The sequence below is a fragment of the Lolium perenne genome, chromosome 3 (genome assembly GCF_019359855.2).
Source record: "Lolium perenne isolate Kyuss_39 chromosome 3, Kyuss_2.0, whole genome shotgun sequence".
NCBI classification, from domain to species: Eukaryota; Viridiplantae; Streptophyta; class Magnoliopsida; order Poales; family Poaceae; genus Lolium; species Lolium perenne.
The window spans coordinates 149,786,702-149,797,203 of record NC_067246.2 but is presented as its reverse complement, the minus strand read 5'-3'; the positions used below and the strand labels follow the sequence as shown (position 1 = coordinate 149,797,203).

Sequence of the window (10,502 nt, the reverse complement as noted above, 5' to 3'; positions counted from 1 at the left end):
TTTGTGTTTCTCATAAAAGGTGTTGTAGAAAATAAAACACCACCCAGATTCACAAACATCAGCAATACCAAATATTACATTTAAAAAACAGCAATACCAATAGCATGTGTTAGAACTAAAAAACATGGAGATTAAAAGAGAAGAGGCCTGCGTACTGAGCTGATGTACCATCAACCAATCAGTGCAGAGCATCCAATTTGCAATACTCTAAGGGGTCCTCAAGCCAATTCTCAATCGGTTGAGATCTCAAAAGAACTCACCGCCATGCTGCCACTCACTACCCTCATGTTAGGAAGTTTGCCTAGGCTATCGGTGGCTGGGCTGCAGGAAACAAAATCTCATGCTGGCCGATTCCCCAATCCTTCTCTATCTCAATGCACTCTCCGAGAAAAAATGGCAAGCAGCAGTAGCTCTTTCTGATTTCCCTGTCTCCTGGCTCACTCTCATCGTAGATTCCATGGTCATCTTCTCCCTCCCGCTCCTCCTCCGCAATCAGCAGCGACACATACAAATAGGCTCCTCCGCAATCAGCAGCGACACATACAAATAGGCAGGCATGTCAGCGCGGTGGACGCTGTGCATATGTATTCTTCTCGCGAGCCCCCATCCGAGATCGGCCGGATCGAGCGGCGCCACCCCCATCAAGCTCAAGTCAGTCAGCACGAGGTCTGACCGCCACGTTCGTGATTTCCTCCATCCCCGACCTCCTCTTCAAGAAGTAGTTCCGGCCGCCCCTTGACCCTCCCTCCTCCTCAAGAAGCGGCACCGGCCGATCTGCCTCAGCCTCCTCCTCCAGCACCTGCTTCGTCTTCCTTTGCTGTCGACGCATACGCAAGCTAGATCGATTCGATTCCGGTATACTGATTGTATAATTTTGCAGATATGAAAGAAACCGACACATTTTAATAATGGATGAATTTTTTTCAACAATCTAGAACATAATTAGAGATGTATTATTTTACAATTTGCACTGACCATTTCACATTGTAAGAACTAATGGAATGAGTTCTTGTACCAAAGTGCTTGCAGCAATCTACAAAAACATTCTGCAGCAATACATGTCTATGTACAAATCTGGACGCTAATACACAAGAATAGAGAAGCTCCAAGAAAAAAAATCTAGGCAGTACCGGTAGCCAGTTCCCCAGATCTGGTAACCCATTGGCTAATTTCACTACTAATTCGCTAATCGACCCCCAGGGGCTCGAGGTGAGCAGGAGGCAGCCGCAAGCGCTACCTCGCGCATCCTGGAAACGCCCGACCCGAGCGGCCGCCTCCCTGAGCTGCTCCTCCAGCTCGCTCGCGGCTCCCTCTCCCTCACTCTTCTCACCCGATGGCCTCCCCTCTCTCCCCTGCTTGCCCCTGCCACCAACAGCCGCGCTTCCTCAGCCAAAGCCCCTCCGGATCTTTGTCTCCCCGCCGACTGCTCCGTTGCGCTACAGCTATCTGATGTTCAACTCTATTTCCTCCCCGCCGCCGGCAGCGTCCGGCTCGAACTCCTCCACCGCGGAACCGTGCTCCTCCTTCTCGTCCGTATCCGACCGAAGCCGGCCGCTCCCGGATCCGCCCGCGACCTCGACGGTCAAGCCCGAAGCTATTCCACGCGGGCCCCTGTATCTTGCCCATAGGATTAATGGAGTGGTTATCACGGAACACGCGAGAACGGACTGCAAGGAAACAGCACAAAACAAAACGTTATTTAACTGATTGGTGGCAGTCTTTGTAATTTCCATAAACATCAGGGGTAGAAGAAAACAGACGAAAATTTTGGGGAGAAACCTTACTTCCTTTATTAGTAGGTAAAGATATAGATTTTAACTTACGGGTGGCAGTGGTGGGTAATTTGTACCAACTTTTAGGGCGGTTTTGAATTGGACGAACGACGACCGAGGGAGAAACCCTTTTACTTTTATTATTAGGTGTAAAAATGGTAATTCATTTGAACAGATGAGATTCCTTCCTAATCTTTTTTCCGGTGCCCGCCATGAATGGTGCTTTACCGGGCAGGTGATTTATTAACATGTATTTGACAATAAGAAAACTAAATTAGAATAATATCCCTGTAAAGATGCATTAACAACAATATACCATTTTAAAAGCTCCTTCAAATAAGCCATTTCTAACCTGAGAGCAAGCAAGAAGCGAAAGAAAAGTCAACAATAAGCGCAAAAGAAAAACACATTGAAACCTACGGGAAGACAAAACAGCCCAAACTAAAATGATGACTCCTGACCGGGAGACAAAAGAAGAATGAAATCACAAAGGAAGGAAGAAATCCCTAAGGCGAGTAGAAAAACATGTTGACAGAATTATTTTGCAACCAAAAATTTAGTATCTCGGTGTCATACTAAATATTTTTCTCAAACTAAGATAATACGGATGGCCAGAACCTTATAAGCTGCACGTATAAAAATCACTGAAGAAGGAACTTTCTAAAACATTTTCTATGAAACATTAGACCAATTAAACAAGGGTCAAAGCGACAAACCTTCAAGTAAAGAGTGCAGACGACGTTGGCACCCATGAACTGGAAGTTGAGGCGGATGAGAAAGCAGTCGAGTATCTTACACCAACCATGTCCATGGAGACATAACGGTCCCTCACGGCCAGGGGCGGATCTCTTTAGGCTTACCCTGATGCACATGCATCAGGGTCCAAGATTTTTTCTACTAGTACTTGTAAGCTAAAACTAAGGCAGTGCATCAGGTTAGGCAGAAAAGTATGCATCAGGGAGGTATTAATTCAGCTAGCAAAGGCAACAAGCTTGAGCGTGCATCACGGAATATTTTCCTCCAGCTCCGCCCCTGCTCACGGCCATAACTCTACCTCGCTGCTCAGCCAATCGTCAAGACATCACTCCAGCTACATCAAGGATTTTAATTTCCTGTTGTGATTAAGTTGTAGGAAGAAGGTCATCGATGGTGTACTAACATCGCTGCTCAGCCAATGGTCAAATTTACAAAAGAAAGCGATGTAAAGAATTACACATTTACACGAGCTATATTATTTTACTATTTAAATATAGTATCAATACACTGGTAAAAAATGTACTATGGAGATATGCTTGTGATGTAGCATTTCAAAAAGGTAAATCAAATTTAGCTCAAAATAAAGGAATCTGGTATCCTGATAATGATATAATATATGAAGAGCAGTTAAAACCTACTATATGATTGATTCATGAAGCACTTCATGGGCAAAAATTAAAAAATTATATATAGTTCAAACTACTCAAGAAGTGCAATAGAAACTTCAAGAATATGCTCTCCTCAATCGTGGAGAAGCTCACCTTGGCGCCTTGACATCAACTGATGTTTATGTGCGCGCTGCTGCTCCCTAAGCCGAGCATGTGGTCTTGATCGCTGCATCCACACCTGATGCACCATGCACCACACTCCTCATCTCCGAAGCTGTATACTTGGCAAAGCCCAAAATCACCTACGTTATTACATTTGACAAAACATCATTACCGGGACTACAGAGCAATATGAATTATTGCCAGGACAACAGAACAATGTGAAGTATTGCAGTTTTCCTGGGACTAAGCTGTATAGTATGTACCAAGCCTTACAGTTTGGTCCATGACAATATATAAAAATATTGGAGCACCGGAACAAATGAGGAGCTTCCGTATACATTATTACCACAGATTGTATTTTCCAAATGAATCATTGTCACTGACCTTCACATATCGGTGAAGAATGTGAATTGCATGTAAGTACCCATAAGGAGTTGCCAAAGGCACTTGCAAAGCTTCTAAAAAAATCAGACAACACTTGAAGATGTGAGATTTATCACATAAAATCCAAAATATACATTAGCGATCAGTTCATTATTTAGAAAAAACAGAAGCAAAAAACAAGAATGCATATAATATTGTTTACCTTTAAAATTAAATAACCGTTGGAAAAAGGTTAGTCACGCGAAGACAGAAAACGTCATGCCAAATGCGCAATATTAAAAATTAACACTGCATTAATATTTGAAAGCATGTTTATCTTGTGATTTTTCCAATAAATCAAACCAAAATAATTGGGGCAAGCCTTGGTGCAGTTTTATTTACCTTATCTCCAAGTACGACCGATGCATGCTGCTCGGCAAGATCATCAGCTAATCTGAACCACATACTCCAATTTTCGTAGACACATCTACTAATGTGAACAGATATGTTGTTAAAGAACAATCTCAAACAAAGGAAAGGCAAATCATGAGTAACAATATAATCCAAGAAATGTCCAATGTGCCTAACTTAATAATATAAAAATGTAAATTAGTTTCAGTTCCAAAGAAAGCACAAAAGTAAAACCAAAATATTGCATATATCTGAGTGTTCCATTTGTGCAAGATGTCATCCATAATAACCAGCATCAATTGACCATTAATAGCTTAACAAGTGAAGATTCTGACCATATGTGAGGGAAAGCAGGAAACCAGTGCAAAGTATCTAGTATGCACTGTTCAGATTAGAAAACTATCACATTAACAAATTAACTCAAGCATGCCGCTGGAAATATCAAATCTCATAGAAAGTACAGCTCTTCAAAGTGTTTCTACATGTATGGAATTTATGGCTTACTTCCATTTCATGCTTTTATTGCAGTCCGGGCTTTCTCAATTGTCAATCTAAATAAGAGATTGCCCCTGTGTAAGAGAATTGAATACAACCTGAGATGAAGTAATGGTTAAGAAAGAACTAAAAAAGGTAATAATATTTTAGAATAATGAATATTTAACTTTTAGATGTCCACTTGCAAGTTCTAATGAAAAAAGGCATGTCAGACATATGAACCTGCTAGTGCAGAATGCATTTGATACAACTTCTTTTCTTACTGTGCTTGCTCGATCCAGCTAGAAAAAGAAGCATACACAATAGTAAAAGTAAAGGGAGATGTTATCCTTTTACAGAACAAGTGATTTGATTCCTAAAAACACATTAGGAAACTTAGAAAAAGGTCATATTTTGATCAGATTCAGATCTGTATTTTGTAACAAGCTACAAGTAACAACAACTCGTGCAAGAAATCCATCAGGATAAGCGAGAGAATTTCTGCTGCTCAAAAGTATGGTAACATCAATTCATCAAAATGGAGTACTACATTCAGTCTGCTCACCACCAAAACAACAAAACATATTTTGAGGAAAAGTCAATGTTGCAAAATTAAACCTGTGTGGATAGCTTAACCGAGTGTTGCCATCATGATTTCAGAGAAAGGCCCTCACATCTTGTAGAATTGGTGCTATAGCAGTACCACGAGATGCAGGTCCAAGGCGGTAATCTCCAGGAAGACAATGACCTGCTATTTTTTTTTGGAAGAAACGGTGAGGTAATGAAGAGATCGAAAAGAAACAAAAAAGGTCAGAGACCCAAAACGCTTCCAGGTAGGAAGAAGAGTAAAATACCAAGAAGAAAAAATCTGAGAGGGAGAGAGAAACAGGAGCAATTCCTTCAAAATCGAATAGTAGGGACGTAATAAGGAGCAAAAAAATCGAATCTGCAGGGGTCAACCAGAAGCACACCTCAACCAATCCATGGCAAAGGAGCTGCATGGCTGCAAAAAATCAAAGGGGAAGAATGAGAAACACATCAAAACCTACCAGAAGGCACCACCTCCTGCTCTCGATTTCATGGCGTGGACTCAGGAATTTGCTGCCCCCACAACCCCTAGCTCGAGATTTCACAAGAGGGAAGAAAATTCGTGCTCCATCGTGTTCCCCGGCGCGGCCAGCGCACCGCTGAGGTCGACCGCGCCCGACGCCCACGTCCATGCCTCGCCGGAGCCGACGAACTCCGTAGAAAGCGCGGCCATGCTAGAGCCGAGCTGCAACACCAGCTTGCCTACCATGAGGACCTTGCTCTCGTCCTTGTCCTTGATGACCCGGAGAGGGAGGACGCGATGGACGGCGGCTAACCGGAGATGAAATAGAGGAAGGGGATTGCTGGAGAGGAGAGAAGTGACCAGATTGGGAGAGTAGGAGAACGAGGGGATTGGGGAGGAGCACCCACGCGCGGGGACTAGGGGAGACCCGCGCGGTGCAGCGGTGGCCGCAGTCGCCGGCGGCGAGAAGCACGGGCGGAGAGGAGGTTGGCAGCCAGCCAAACGAGCAGCGGTGGCGGTGGCCGAGGAGGACGGGATTTGGGGGAGCAGACGAATAGAACGGGATAAGAGCATCTCCACTCGTCCCCCGACGAGGCCCCCGAGCGACGTTTTTTCCATCCAGACGGCGAAATTCGGTCCAGACGCGTCCCCGGTTCCTCGTTTTCGTCCGGATTTGGCCCTTCATCCATCCGGCGAGCCCACGCCATCCCCGGCCCCCCGGGGCGCGCTCGGGGACTCCGGACGAGTAAAAAAGCGGGGAAGGGCCCGATCTGTCGGTGACTCGACGCACGAACCCCACCGCCACGTCGCTCAAAATCTCCCCCACCCCTCGTATCTCTCTCGCCGCCGGCACCACCCCACCGGCTTGTTGCCCAGATTCCGCCGCCTTTCGACGACGGCCTATCTGGCTGCTCTTCCGCCGGCCTGTTCTCCGACTTTGGCCGGCTCCTCGTCGCTCGCGGCTCGGGTTGCCTCGACCACGCCCGTCAGGTGTTCGTCCATTTGCCTCGTCGGCCATGGACTCGGACGAAGAGGAGGAGCAGATGTTCGTCGAGCTTATGCAAGAAGAGATGGCAGCAGCCGCCCAAGACGACGAGCGCATGATGATCCTCGGTTGCTTGGCAAGCATGTACGCCGGACTGGCAACTGGTCGACGTGGTGGGTCGGCACCAGGTCGCCGGAAGTGCAAGCCGAGACAGCGAATGGAGGGCTACTGCATGTTGTACGCCGACTACTTCGCAGACAATCCATTGCACGGTGAGAGTGTTTTCCGGCGTCGTTTCGGGATGAGCGAAAGCTATTTACGCAAATTGTGTATGCCATCCGAGACTTTGATCCCTACTTCGGATGCAAGGCGGATTGCACTTGGTTTGGTTGGATTTTCGTCACTGCGAAGTGCACGGTGGCTATGAGGATCTTGGCGTATGGAGCTCCCGGTGATACCTGCGGATGACTATCTTCGGATGGCGGAGTCCACCGCCCTTGAATGTTTCTACCGGTTACGCGGGGCCGTCATAGCGGTGTTCGGGGACTACTACTTGAGATCACCCACTGTCGAAGACACTCGGAGGATCCTTGCAACCAATGAAGCTAGGGGTTTTCCAGGATGCTTGGAAGCATTGATCGCATGCATTGGCAATGGAAGAAGCGTCCGTTTGCGTGGCGGGGAATTTACAAGGGTCACAAAAAAGGCTGCACTTTGTGATACTTGAAGCGGTGGCTACCCATGATCTCTGGATTTGGCACTCTTTCTTTGGTATGCCTGGATCCAACAATGACATCAACGTCCTAAACTGCTCCCCGGTTTTTTCCAAGCTTGTTGAGGGTCATGCTCCCCCGGTGGACTATGTGATCAATGGTCGGCACTACAACAAAGGATACTACCTTGCAGACGGTATCTATCCAAAGTGGGCAACATTTGTGAAGACTATCTCCAACCCTAGCACCCCCAAACTTTGCGAGTTTGTCAAGAAAGAAGAAGCTTGCCGAAAAGACGTCGAGCGTGCATTTGGTGTCCTCCAGCAGAGATTTGCTGTCGTCCGGTTCCCCGCTATGACTTGGTCGAAAGATCAGATGTGGGAGGTGATGAACTGCTGTGTGTGCCTACACAATATGATTATTGAAAATGAGCGAAAGCATCCGGTTCCTCTGGCTGAGCAAGAAGCACCATATGAGAGAGAGGGTCCTCTTGCATAGCCTAATCACCAGGTGCCTCCATCATGGGCCGCCTTCTTTGCTATGCGCCAGGAGATTCGAGACTCTACAATGCATCACCGCAAGATGATCTGGTGGAGCACATATGGAGGCTCCGAGGCAACGCCAACGCCGACGCCAACTAGTCTGTCTTAATTTGTTTGAAAAATTGTGAAATTGTGTGCTTCATTTGTTTCAGCACTTGTTAAACATTGTACTGATTATCGCCGAATTTGTTTCAGCAATTTTCGTACTTTTGGTCGCCGAACTTGTTAAATTTTATGTTAAATTTGTTTGAAATATGTCAAATGGTCGAGGTTGGGGGTTTCCTGCCGGGGGGACGGTTGGAACTTCGTCGCTCCCCACGCCAAATCTTCCTCCAATCCGGACGAAAATTTCGCCGGATTTGGGCGTGGGGAGCGCCAACGAGTGGGGATGCTCTAAGAGCATCTCCACTCGTCCCCCCGAATAGGCCCCCGGCGAGCCTTTTTTACATCCGGACGGCGTAAATCGGCCCAGTCGCGCCCCCGGTTCCTCGTTTTCGTCCGGATTTGGCCCTTCATCCATCCGGCGAGCCCACGCCATCCCCGGCCCCCCGGGGCGCGCTCGGGGACTCCGAACGAAAGATTTTGGCGCGAAACGTCGTGTGGACCCGCGTAGTCGGCGACTGGAAAACCAAATCCTGTCGATTTTCCCTCCAATTTGCTTGCATATCCCCATTCCCTCCAATTTGCTTGCATATCCCCATTCTCTCCCGCCGAAATTGGCCAATCTCCTCGTCTTCCAGCTCCAGTTCCCGGCGGCGTCTTCTCGTCCACCACCACTCTCCTCCTCGTCTTCTCGTCCACCACAATGCCGCCGAAGGCGCCGGCGAGGAAGATGCGGGCGAAGAAGACGAAGCCGCCGGGCATGTCGAACGCCGAGTGGGCGGCGGACGAGAAACGGCGCGAGGTGGAAACAAGCGGCAGGGCGGAGAGGGTGAAAAGAGCTGCCGCCAAGAGGGCGGCGGCCCAGGACGAACAAGCGAGGATGATCAGCATGGCCATGAGCGGCGGCAGCATGTTCCCCGGCCAATGGCCGACGCAAGGTACAACCAGTTCCCCGTCGTCCTTCTCCCCTTCGCTGTACTCGCCGTCGCCGACTGCCGTGTTCCAAGAGGGCGCCTACGTCCAACCGTCCAGGTCCACGCCGTCGCCGCCCGAGCTTAACGTCGGCGGCGGCGGCCAGTTCGAGGGCACCTCGCCGGCCCTGCGACGAGGGCCGCTCCCGTTCGATGCGACGGCGGCGTCGAACGAAGAGGAGATCCACGAGATGATCAGCTCCGGCTCCATGGCCGCCGCTGCGAGCCCGGGGTTCTTCATGGCCGCCGCCGCTGCGTGCCCGGGGTTCTTCACGCAAGAGGAGGCGAGGGCGACGGCAGCTGTGGCGGCGCGCAACGAGCATCGGGAGGATGTTGCCGACGGAAGCCAAGCCGTCGAAGAAGAAGACGAGGAAGAAGAAGAGCCAACACAAGCCACCGCCAACCTGTCGAAGGGGAAGAAGAAGAGGAAGAAGGACTCGCCGCCTGCCGAACCGCGTATCAAATGGACGCCGAAGGAAGAGGAGTGCCTCGCTGAAGCTTGGATGACCGTGTCCACGATGGACGAGGAGACGAGGAATTGGTACCAGGGCCACCGCAGCGACATCCTCCGAGCCCCTCCGGCCAGTCCTTCGTCGTCTCCGCCGGCTCCTACCTCGTCTACCTCACCATCTACCTCGTCATTGATCGCGCCGCTTCGACGTCCACTGCCGCTGCTTCCTCGTCGGCCGCCGCAGCCGCTTCGGCCACGGCGTGTGAGGAAACTGGTCCGTCGGACACCGTCGTGCCGGCCGGAACTGCCGACGAGCCTGTCTCCGTGTAATTTCCCTCCGATCGCCGATCTGTGGCTGATCCTTTTGCTCCTTTTGCCGATCAACTGGCCGTACTTGTAGCGCGGGACGGCGATTTGTTTGAATTTAAACTCTATCCGCCAAACTCCGGGTGGACGACTGGAAATACGGTACTCCCCACGACTTAATTTCGTCCAATCCGGCGGTTGTTTCGTCCAGATTTGGGCGTGGGGAGCGCCAACGAGTGGGGATGCTCTAAGAGTTGGCTTTGGCCTCGCTTGGATGGGGAGATCTTTTGTCTTTTGGGCCGGGCCAATAACGAGCTACCACGTGGACCAACCGGCGAAGAGGAGATGCGAGCGCCCAGCCCTGGCGCGCCTGGTGTCCTATGAAGAATCCAACAACTAAATGCAGTGCTTATTTTGGCTCCAGGCCCGAACTCGTCAAATCTAAATCTAAATCTAAATCTAGGCTCAACTGCACAATCCCCAAATGGCGGCCGCACACTCCCATCACAACCAGGCCACACAGCACACACCAGCAAAATCTCCACACAACCCACTCCACGGGAGAAAAAGAAGGGGAAACGAACCAGCGAAAAGAACAATATGGGACGGGAAGAAAGAAGGTCACAGCAGCGCCGCCCAAGAACCGCACGCGCGCCATCGCATATGCACCCACGAAAAGGAGAAATAGAACACCGGGCGAGGAGAACCGCCTTGCATCACAGAAACAGAGAAGAAGAACGAACCTCCGGTCAAAGCAACGCGAACCGACGCACGACCCCTTTGGCTCGACGACACGTCGACCAGATACGATCACAGAGACACTGCCTCGCGACGA

The 10,502-nt window shown here is 49.4% G+C and overlaps 2 long non-coding RNA genes across 18 annotated transcripts; both read right to left on the bottom strand.

Annotated features, from left to right (window-relative positions):
* Nucleotides 1-900: 900 nt before the first annotated feature.
* Nucleotides 901-2,800, bottom strand: LOC139838496 (uncharacterized). The gene is made up of 2 exons (XR_011755495.1): nucleotides 2,489-2,800; nucleotides 901-1,667 (listed from the first exon to the last, which is right to left on the bottom strand). It is a non-coding gene; the product is annotated as an uncharacterized lncRNA (long non-coding RNA).
* LOC127326927 (uncharacterized) lies at nucleotides 2,801-6,177 on the bottom strand. 17 transcript variants are annotated; one of them, XR_007868220.2, is made up of 6 exons: nucleotides 5,596-6,177; nucleotides 4,064-5,297; nucleotides 3,885-3,970; nucleotides 3,683-3,756; nucleotides 3,290-3,438; nucleotides 2,801-2,884 (listed from the first exon to the last, which is right to left on the bottom strand). It is a non-coding gene; the product is annotated as an uncharacterized lncRNA (long non-coding RNA). The 17 variants fall into 17 exon arrangements; XR_007868228.2 differs by having other exon boundaries at nucleotides 3,683-3,970; nucleotides 4,064-4,151; nucleotides 4,577-5,297; XR_007868229.2 differs by having other exon boundaries at nucleotides 3,683-3,970; nucleotides 4,064-4,148; nucleotides 4,577-5,297.
* Between the last annotated feature and the right edge of the window lie 4,325 nt (nucleotides 6,178-10,502).